The sequence below is a fragment of the Eucalyptus grandis genome, chromosome 10 (assembly GCF_016545825.1).
Source record: "Eucalyptus grandis isolate ANBG69807.140 chromosome 10, ASM1654582v1, whole genome shotgun sequence".
NCBI classification, from domain to species: domain Eukaryota; kingdom Viridiplantae; phylum Streptophyta; class Magnoliopsida; order Myrtales; family Myrtaceae; genus Eucalyptus; species Eucalyptus grandis.
In genome coordinates, this window is record NC_052621.1 from 17,763,657 (window position 1) to 17,774,716 (window position 11,060).

Below are 11,060 nucleotides of genomic sequence, written 5' to 3' on the forward strand. Positions count from 1 at the left end.
GCTATATAATATTAACATACGTGCTTAATAATATTCAATGCTGAATAATTTGATTTTCAGCCCTTGATATAATTAGCAAAAAGAACCTTGGACCAATCCTAATTGATTCAAGTCGGTACATTTCAAGAGACAAATCATATTACGTTAATGGTGAAACAAATCTGCATATAATTTTAATTAAAAAAGGTTAAACTATTAAGGATAAATTCAGATTCGATGTGGTGTGGTCCAGAGATATGGTTGGTATACACACAACTAGATATGGAAAAGATAAAGTCTCTTTCGCCACCAAACGGAGGGGGGGCAAAACCCAAGTAACATTCCGCCATAGGGATCTATGACAAGCCTATTAACTTTTAAGCCTGTTAAATCAAAAGAGAAAGCTGTCGAAGTGACTGTAGAGCTAGGGTTTTTATGGGTACCACGCAAACAAACAAAGATTAATCAGCTTAATCAAATCAGATCTATGACAGAATATCGATGCTGAAGCTTGCATGTGCAAGCTAGGACAAGCAAGGAAGCCAAGAGAACAGTGATGGGATTTTGAGCTCTTCAAAGGGCAGGAGCTATTTTTCTCTTTATTATTTATCATCTTATATATATTCATTGAGGACTAAAATCTATCAAGATGGTCTTTTTTTGCCTCTGCATCTGGTATCTTATTAGCAGTATTTAAAAGGAATTCTTCTCTTGTTAATACACTAATTTCAGGAGCTAACTTATCGAAACGGTTTTCTTCATTTGTCGTTTCAGAAAAAATTTCAATTTCATTAATTCGAAGGCCTTCTTCTTGTTGAAAATCATCTTTTCTCTTTTTTATTTTCATCTTATACGTGTGCATGTGTGTGTAGGCCACGCAAGTAGAGGAAAGGACGGCCATGAGTGGACGTGCTTCTGTCTATAATTACCAATTCCATTTAAAAGAACAAAATCTGAATAGAAAAGAAAAATCTTTTAGTGGCTAATTTGTGGTTTCAAATGACTATTACGGCCGCTGGTCAAAAAGCAGTCAGTAAAATTCAGTAATGTGATGTCAGTGCGATTGATGTAATTAATTTCGGATTTACATGTAGTGTGTTCTTTTATTTTTTCGATATTTATTTGGCATGATTTATTATAAAATAGATAATTGATTAATTGAGTGCAGTTGATCTCTGGATCCTTGGTCTGAGTTTTCATAGGAAAGTGAATATGGTTTACATTTATGGCACTTTGGATAGGATAAAACTATTCGTCCATATTTGTAACTAGGCTAGTTGCACGTATCACATAATATCCATGTGAAGTTTATGCTGGTAAGCCTAGAAAGCAATGGATGCCACATTTCTTCCATGTCATTTTCTTCCACGTTGTTTCTTGCCGCAGTGAAATCAACGTTTCACCCACTAAGATGACTAGATTTGCTATAATGGTATGGCCACATATAGCATAGAGCAACTACCGTCACTTCAATTTGTCCTTACGCTCATGAAACAAATACTCAACATGTTTTTCCACCACATGAGAGTCCGTCGTCTTGAAATGGTTTGCCCACTCACTTCTTTCATACTAACTAATTTCGTGGAACATAAAAAGTTAGGAGTTGCCTAGGTTTGAGCCTCAATTTGAGTATAAAGTATTTGCACTGTTTTTGGGAGATGTTATATGTGTCTCTTTTCTTTGGAATATGACGTGGGAAAGTTATTAATGGGAAAGTATAGAAATTGTAGTGGTTGATATACTAATTCTTCAGCCTTTTTGCAATGGTGGTTGTGGAGTGAGGAACGGATGTATTTTGAGTCGATCGCATGGATGGCCATCATACATTATGCTAATATATGATTGTTAAGTATAAAGTTCATCGTGACTTTAGCTTTTTGTTATCTAAGCTTTTCTATGTTTAATTTCTTTCATTTGATGATATATATGTGCGTGTGTGAATTTGGTCATAGTTGAGGTAGAACAATATCCGTGGTTTACATACTAATATTTTTGCTTTGCTAAAATGTGCGTGGTGAATTATGTATTAGGAAAAGACCACCAAAAACCTCAAACTTTACCAAAAATGACAAATTTACCTCAAACTTTTTTTTTCAAACATGAAAAACTCTAAATTTTGCTAACTATGACACATTTACCCCCATCAAAGCATTTTCATCTTATTTCTCCAGTTTTTCCTCCTTTTTTTTCATTTTTCTTCTTGACCATGGTGGAGAGAAGTCGGATTTAGGCGAGGGCGACCCTCGCTCGACGCTAGCGAGGGATGCCCACTTCTCATAACATACTAATATTTTTGCTTTGCTAAAATGTGCGTGGTGAATTATGTATTAGGAAAAGACCACCAAAAACCTCAAACTTTACCAAAAATGACAAATTTACCTCAAACTTTTTTTTTAAACATGAAAAACTCTAAATTTTGCTAACTGTGACACATTTACTCCCATCAAAGCATTTTCATCTTATTTCTCCAGTTTTTCCTTTTTCCTTTTTTTTTTTTCATTTTTCTTCTCGACCATGGCGGAGAGAAGACGGATTTAGGCGAGGCGATCCTCGCTCGACGCTAGCGAGGATGCCCACTTCTCTCTCCGCCATGGCCGACGGAGGGAAGAGAGAAGAAGAAGAAAAAAAGAAAATAAAGAAAGATAAAGAAAAATAAAAAGAATTTAAAAAGTAAAATAAGAAAATGCCCTATAGTTTAGGGTAAATATGTCACACGAATATAAGTTCAAGATTTTTTATGTCACGAAAACAAGTATAGGATAAATGTGTCATAATGATAAATTTGTCACTTTTGGCAAAGTTTATGGTTTTTGGTAGTCTTTTTCCTACATTATATTGTTCTTTGCTAAAATGGTATAAAGTAGGTATAAGTGCTTCTTATTAGTAAAATGCTTGTACTTGTGCATTAAAATACATGTACCAATGTGATTGTTAAAAGAAAACCCGTCTCCCACATGTTTGCTTAATTTACGATAATTATTTGCTTTCTTAAGACTAAAGCGTATTATACACGTACAAAATATATGCTCTTTTATGCATTTTCTCTTGTTTATTAATGATCTAACATGTCAATTACCATTATACACCTAATATATGATTATACAATGTCACATTCACATAAATATATATAATTTTCTTTTGATTCATCAATGGATATCACGAATAATTAATAACATTACTCGAGAAAATTGCAATTAGAACAATTATATTATTTAGCAAATTTTACTCATTTAATGTAAAACCATGACAACAATATTATTATATTTATTTTTTTTAGGTTTTACTCATTTATAATGTAATTAACATAAACTATGACAGCAATATTTTTAAAAATTTTATCATGATAATTACAAAATTTCATCAGTTTAAAAAAAGATGATCATACATATTTTCTCCGATGAAAATTAAATAAATATATTGAAAATTTATATTTGTCATTCATACAATAGCCATGGACAAATAAATTGTTGCAATGAGACATAATTTGACACATTTAATAGTTGGCGAAATCATTTTTCTCTCACGAACCTAATTGCTTTTCAGCCATGGTGTTTTTGGTTTTTTGGGTGAGAAGCATCATTAACCATATGGAAAAGCACTTTAATTGCAAATGAGTATGTTGATTGCTGTCAATGATGGGAACTTTCATGGAGAAGAATTCCTCTTTTTGTTTGTAATTTTTTTTAAAGTTGGGAAGTAACACGAGTATCGTATTCTTGGGGATAAGTGTTCAAAAATTTCTAAACTTATTATATGTCCACCAATTTAATCGTAAATATTTCAATTATATCACTTTAGTCTTAAAAAATTTAACGATTTGGCAATGTAGTCTTTCCAGTCAAATTTGGATAGAAATTGCCATACGAAGACACTAGTCAACCTAACGTTGAGGTGCACAAATCTTATATTTTATTAAAATTTCTCCATTTTTTTCCTTTCTTTTTTTCCCTTTTCTTTCCTTTTGACTAAAAAAAAAAAAGAGGAAAGTTTAAAAAAAAATTATAAAAAATTATAAAAGTGTTTACGTTAGTGCCAAACGTGCCAATTGAGTCGCGCCACAATGATAGCTAGCCACAAGCTAATGTCCATGAATAATGATTTCCCTTCAAAACTAGTTGAAAAGATTAAATTGGCAAATCATAAAAATGTTTATAATTAAATTGATAAATTTTCAAAAGATTTAGGATAAAATTGACATAATTGAAATGTAACTAATTTGGTAAATTATCAAAAGATTTGAGATTAAATTGATATAATTAAAATATTGAGAATTGAAATGGCCGTTATGTAATAGGTTTAGATCTTTTTAGAAAATTATTGTGAAATTTCCCCATTGATCTTGCATTTGTTAAGGGACCATAAATCTCTATAGTAATTGGCTGACCATCCTTCAACCCTACGATACTTAAAAGATTAATTGGTTCTCGGAAAACTGAACTTCATTAGTTTTCCACTCATTATAGAAAAAAAAAAAATCAATCCTTTCCTTGACGAGACTCACACAGTTCACTATAGATTTTCTTGCCTGGGAATCAAGGGGACCAGTCGGAGCGTACGAAATTGATCCGAACACACCCACCTGATCGCAATATCATGAAAGTGTGATGGAGAGGAACCTAAGAGGTACCGGTTCGTAGGCAATCCAACACTAGGTAGGCCTTTTGTCTAATTTTTCACCACCGCGCATGTCTAGTCAAACAGTCGTGCGCAGTAAGAAGAAAGCATTACGCCATGCGTGGCCCGTTCTCTTCCCCTTGTTACGACGCCCATCCTAGGACAGCGGCACCACTAGCAGCAGATGCTTGGCACCTTCGGCACCTTGGAACCAACACGATGAAAATATCGTACCACTGCAACCAACACGACGCTCAACCCAGTGCTCTTATGTTACTTTCGCTGTAGTGCAGGACCATACTTGGGTCGCCGTAGTTGAGGAGATCTAGCCAGTGGTGGGAAGTGGGAACCGTCAAGTCAACGGTGATTAGAGAGGGACCTTTAGAGAGAGAGAGAGGTCCATCAGAGGAGAGAGAAATTGTGCTGGTCGCAGAAGCATGAGGCCCAGTGAGGCAATCTTGGAGGCTTAATCGCCACGCAGGGTGACGGATGATACTAGCAAAAGATGAGGGTGCGTGCGCAGAAGATACTGCACTAGAAAGATACAGAGGCGGTGAAAGTCTTTTGGACTCCACTAAGAAGAGGGCGATGAAGAGGACAATGATGAATGGATATTATAGAGAGAGAGAGAGAGATGTTTGCGTCGTGAAATTATATTGTGGCTTGAAAATGTTCTAGCGTCGTCATGTTCATTAGTAGATGATTGGATACTCAATTTTTTGATGAGAGAACGAGATTCTACCTGTCTTCGGATAAGGCTCGGGCCTTCTCAATTTCATGCCTTCTTTCTACGGGTCTCTTGCTCGCTTTATAGCACTCCGAACCAATTGCATACTTCACAGCAGAGGCACGTACACGGGCTTTAGTCAACACACTTTTTGGTTCCTCACTTGTCTTGTCATGTCATGACCGACAATTACGTCTCTAAATGGCGGGGATGACTGGAAAACTTTTCCAACACTCAACCCCGTAAAATCAGGAGTACACTTCAAGCCCAAGCCCAAGACCAAGCCCAAACGAAATGTCGTCTTTGGATGAACATTTCTGGATAAATGGGTATAATATAATCCGATCATAACTAATTTTGCTTTACCTAAGCTCCCTTTTGTTTTTATGTATAGATGTCATGACACAAATAACTCAAGTATATATTTTACCAACTAATATTTAGGGAATGCGCAATAAAAATTCTTTTTTTTTGTGAAAAATGAATAATTATGAAAATATTTTCTAAAAAATGATTATTTGCATGTCTTGAAATAATTGAATAATGAAAATATATACATTATTGATGAAATTTATTTCTAAATATTTTCTCAAATGATGAAAATATTTTTATTAATTCATTTTTTGTAAACTATATAAATGATCATTTTTATAAATATATTTTCCAAATTATGCATTTACTGCGAAACAAACACAATCTAAGATTATGATCATGCCGATACTCTAGCTCTCCTTCACCCGCAACTGAAAATCGCCTTTTTCAATTGCTTTCATTTGTATTTGGCGGCAATTTTCATTAGTACATCTGAATGAACAATTTCTGAATTTAATATATGTAGAAAAAAATTAATACTATTTTGACAATATTACATTAGTAAATGGCTTTGATTTACTTGTGAAGACATCATAGATGTAAGAAAACACTCACGTTTAAAAAGAATACAAGATTGGTGTGTGTAGACTATTAAAAACGTTCTGACAAAGAAAAAACCTATTAAAAACGAAAACATCAACAATATCCATGATGACTTGTGAACACCCACAGAAAAATTAATTTAGAAACTGTCTTATGTGCATGTCCAACATCGTAAAACGATAATAAATGCTAAAACATTTATGGCATTTTGTACCGTTTAAGAGCCGATGTCACAACTTCGCAAAACATCATAAAGCATTTTTAAAATAGATATTTAAATATTCACGACATGTTGCACGGTGTAACGGCAAAATATATATATTTTTTTATAAATCATTTCAAATTTTAAAAAATTAGAATAATAAAATAAGACATTTTAAGCTACGTTATGCATAACATCGTAAAAATAATAATTTATTTTTTGGTCGGGAACGTAAAACAATAATTATAGTTATATTACTTATGGTACTTTTCACTTTTTAAGAGCCAATGTCATAACTTCATAGAACATCATAAAATATTTTTAAAATAGATATTTAAAGATACACGACATTTTGCATTAGCTTAGGAAAAAAAGTTTTAGTTTCGTGAAAAATAGCAAATTTTTGAAAAATCTGGAATGGTCTACGTTACAACAGAATGCCATGACCATTTGTAAAATAAAACACGTAGATATACACACACACACACACACACACACACACATTTATGTATATATGTTAGGTTATTTGATTATCTATGATATTTTCCGTAACTTTTATGAAAAAATATCATAAGCCATTGCAAAACTTTTAAGCTATAAGAATTAAGATATTTAAAAATATAACCTTCAGGAAATATGTAATGATGAAACGTTAGAAGCGTTTGTAAAACGTTGTAAAGTATAAAATATAATATTCTTTACGGTGCAGTTTATTTCACTACAAGGAACTTTTGTAAAGATTTGAAAACATTGTTAATTATTAGAAATTAGAATATTTAAATTCTTCGAAGTTTTGCACTAGTTACGACGAAAAGGTTAAAAGCCATTGAAAAACGCTAAGAAATATTGACAATCAAATTATTTTGACATTTACAACTTTATGAAATATGTTACCGTGAAACGTAGTTAGCTTATTTAAAATTTCATAAAGATAAAAAAAAAATATCAATTATTACAACAGTGAAATTGAACTAGTAAATGGATGGCAAGTTTGAGATAGTGGTGGTATCACGTTGGGGTTTCTACAGTGCAGATCTTAGTTTGTAGTGAATGTGTTAAACTAGTACGACTTTTTAGGTGTTTCTATGATATTAGCCCTTAAGAATTAAATATAATACCCAATATTTTCGATCCATTTTTTTTAACTTAATTTCAAATGTCGCAAAAGGAAAGACAAGAAATTTATTGAAAATTTGACAAAAAAAAAACTTTATATTCAATTTTAGAAGGTAAAAACCTGAAAGGCAATTCATGTCCTACATCGTATTTTTTCCTCAAAAGATTACCATTTGTTTTTGCGTTTACAATATAATAAGGCAAATTGCTAGGATGAGATTTTTATTTGAAATTGACTAACGAAAAAGAAAATCACGGTCATCAAAATGTAGCCCTCACTCAGTTTACTGATATTTAAGGAAAGTTCGTGACCATTAGGCACATCATGTTTAGAAACCTCAAAATTTGGTTGAGGAACAATACGACACACATGGACAAGCTGTCATGGTAAGTCATGAACATTAGGACATTCAACCTTCAAGATACAATCAGATAAGTTACTACCTATCATTTATTGGCGTTGAAATTAATTACAAAATATAGGTACCGTCATTTACGACAAAGTAATTTAGTTCCATCAGGATCATATCACTTTGCAAATAAACATCAAAACTGAATTGCCCTCAATTGGTCATGACCAAGGGATCATCTAAGAAAGTTAAAATAAAAATGCTAAAAATTTAAGCACTTAACTTCAAGTATTGAATATAGAAATAAAAAGTTGTTTGGTAGCAATCAAACAGTGATCACATAATATTATTAATTTCTCACCTTAAATGAAATTGTGATCATTACCAAAAAAGTCTTAAACATATTGTAATTGTGTCAATTCAATCCTAAGCCTTTTTTTTTTTTACTAATTTAGTCCTAAATCTTTTACAATTGTGCCAGTTTAGTCCATCGGCCAAAATTGGTGGCTTGTGTGATGTCATCCGGTGAAAGTTGACATGGCAATTTTATTAATATTTTTTTTCAAATTTTTAAATATTTTTTGAATTTTTGAATTCTTTTTTTCTTTTTTTCTTTTTTTTCTTTTTTCACCTTCACCTTCCTCTAGCCGGCTAGCACTGGCAAGAGGCGAGGCTGAGCCTCCCCAGATCTAAGGCGAGCATCGACCTCACTGATGGCCGGCGAGGCTCCTTGCCCAAGAATGGCCTCGCCATCGTTGGGCGAGGCTTGCCTTCGCCACTGGCCGGCGAGGACGAGCCTCGCCATTGGTTGGCGAGGCTGACCTTATCGACCCTCGCCTCTAACTAGCACCAGCCAGCCGGAAGAAGGAGAAAGTGGAAAAAAAAAAAAAACAAGAATTCAAAAAATTCAAAAAAGATATTTAAAAATTCAAAAAAAAATTCAAAAAAATTGCCATGTCAACTTTCACCGAACGGTTGGTGCCCACGTTAGCGTTGGCCGGCTAATTTTGGCTAGATAGACTAAACTAGCACAATTGTAAATTGTTTATGATTAAATTGGCTAAAAAAAAAAGTTTATGACTAAATTGGTACAATTGCAATAAGTTTGAGACTTTTTTGGTAATTCTCCCTATAATTGGCAAGATCTAGTTTCCATCATTTACATTTTCTACTTAACGAATTACGTCACTCCTTCCTTAATTACCCTATTAAGTAATATTTGTACTTTTTTTTTGGTCGGTAGTAATATTTTTACTTGATTGAGTCTTTTAACTCAAAGTTAATTATAATTATCGAAAAATATTAATCTCATTAAATGCTGGATTATTTCATTTTCAACACATATATTTTATCCTCACACAGGGCCTTGGAGTTTCACTACGTTGAACGATTGTAATTACCTCATGATTGCGTAAGCTCAAATGCACCTGCTAATAGTAACTTAAATTTGTAGGTAACACTTCCTCTACGGAATTCATAATATAAGAATGATAATACTTAGGAATTACCAATGGTGTAGTTAATTACCTTAAATTATCATAAATGATAGTAACTATACTTTGTTAATAACTTCATTTATTTCAACCCAAAAGAAAACTTCAAATTATGGTAAATTTGTTGAAATCCTCATAACTTGACTAACATTCAATTATGAAAGTCGATTCGTAAACTCTATAATTGTATCGTTTAGTAATTATACAATAATATTGTATTTTTCCGCTAGTAGATAACCATTTTAGTTCCCGTTTCTGGTAATTGTAGCTCCATCGATTATGGGTGAGATGAAATTGTTGTAAACTTGCCTCAACAAGTTGTCTGCACCTACTTATAAATTCCCTTTTGAGAATAATAATTTGACTAGAAATATGTAACACGAGAATGCCAGCGCTTAGTTGTTAACTAACAGTATCTTAACTTATGACCGTCATCAACAATAATAATTATCCGCAACACCATGCAAGTGATCGTAAGTAACCTCCTTTTAAAGGGACAATTATAAACAATTCCTAAACACATTACATATATATTATTTCAGTCATAAATTTTTCAATTGTGTCAATTAAGTTCTAAACATTTTCACACTTCGCCAGTTGAGTTCATCTAGTCAATTTTTACTGAATATCATTGACATGATCACTAGCTATCGACATGATCAGCAGTGTCTTATATGGTATAATCGGCCTAACATGGATATTTTTAATAATATTTTAGATTTGTTATAATTTCTTTCTTTTCTTTAGTTTTTTCGACTTAGGGTCGATGACCATCCCTGGTTGCTAGGCGAGGGCTTGGGGGCCCTCAATATGATAGGTGAGGGCTTGGGCTAGGGCTGTAGCCCTTGCTGGCCAAAGCAATGGCATGTAGCCCCTCACCTAGATTAGGGGGCTGCAACACCCTTGCCAAATCTGGCCAAGCAAGCACTTGGATGCGCTTGCATGTGGTTGGTGAGGGTTGATCATTGACCCTAGATTAGGGGGCTGCAACACCCTCTATCCTTAAAAAAAAAAAAAAAAAAAAAAACAAAAACAAAGAAAAAAATTAATAAATTATTAAAATTGTCTACATTAGTACTAATTATGCTACGTAAAATGTCCGTTGGTTACCTTAGTTATTTATGGTCAAAATTGATCGGATAAATTGGCAAAACAGGAAAACATTTAAAACTAAACTGATACAATTAAAAAATTTAGAACTGAATCGATACAAATGCAATAGGTTTAATAACCCAACCACGGGCAATGCAATTAGTGTGAGTTCTCTCTCTCATCGCAGAGGTCGAGAATTCGAATCCTCTTGTTGCTAAAGTGTCTGAAATTGGGGGATCCTGAGCTAACCTCCCTCGAGGTTTACGTCTAAATAGCAACTTGCGGCAAAGCCCAATGGTGCCACTGACTATTGGAAAGTCGTGTGATCCCTGAAGGATGATCTCTGGTGGTTCCTCGGTAAAAAAAAAAAATACAATAGGTTTAATACTTCTTTAGTAATTTCCCCCTTTAAGACATAGTGCTTCATCTCAACTTCTTAGTTTGAAGGTCTTATGATTCGTAACTCATCATGAGAAATCGTAAACTACCTCAAACTATTGCAAATACATTTTTTCCTATTCCATGTAAACTTACTCCAGTGATCTCATGCTCCCTCGCCATTCGTAAGTACA